Genomic DNA, 609 nt, shown 5'->3' on the forward strand with positions numbered 1-609 from the left:
TAACTGCTCTTCTCTCCTGGAACATGTTGGTTTCCCTAGTTTCCCATCTCAGCGACAAGTTGTTCTCAGCCTGTGAGTAGTGACCCCCAGGGTCAAATACCCTTTCACAGGGGTTACCTAAAATCATCAGAAAACACAGGTATTTACATTACAATTCATAACAGTAACAAAATTTCAGTGATGAAGAAGCAACGAAAATAATGGATGGTTGGGGATCAGCACAACATGAGGAAGTGCATCAAAGGGTCGCAGCGTGAGGAAGGCTGAGAGACACTGGCATAGAAGATGCCCCCCCCCCTTGGAGGCTCTGTTGGGTTTGTTTCCTATTTCCTAGGGTTGTGAGCCTGTGGTGAGGCAGAACACCTTTCGGGCTGAAGCTGTGGAATGTCTGCTTACTTCAAGGAGTAAGGGAGGGGGAAGGGAGAGAGGGAGGAAGAGACAGAGAGGAGAGGGATGCCAAGTGGGGGAGAAAGAGCAAGAGAGAAGAGGGGAGGGAGGGGAGAGGGGAGGAAGAGGAGGAAAAAGATGACGAGAGAGAGAGAGGAAGAAGGAGGAGGAGGAGGAGGAAGAGGAGGAGGAGGAGGAGGAAGAAGAACAAGAAGAAGAAGA

This window comes from Microtus ochrogaster, unplaced genomic scaffold (genome assembly GCF_000317375.1).
Source record: "Microtus ochrogaster isolate Prairie Vole_2 unplaced genomic scaffold, MicOch1.0 UNK5, whole genome shotgun sequence".
Taxonomy (NCBI): domain Eukaryota; kingdom Metazoa; phylum Chordata; class Mammalia; order Rodentia; family Cricetidae; genus Microtus; species Microtus ochrogaster.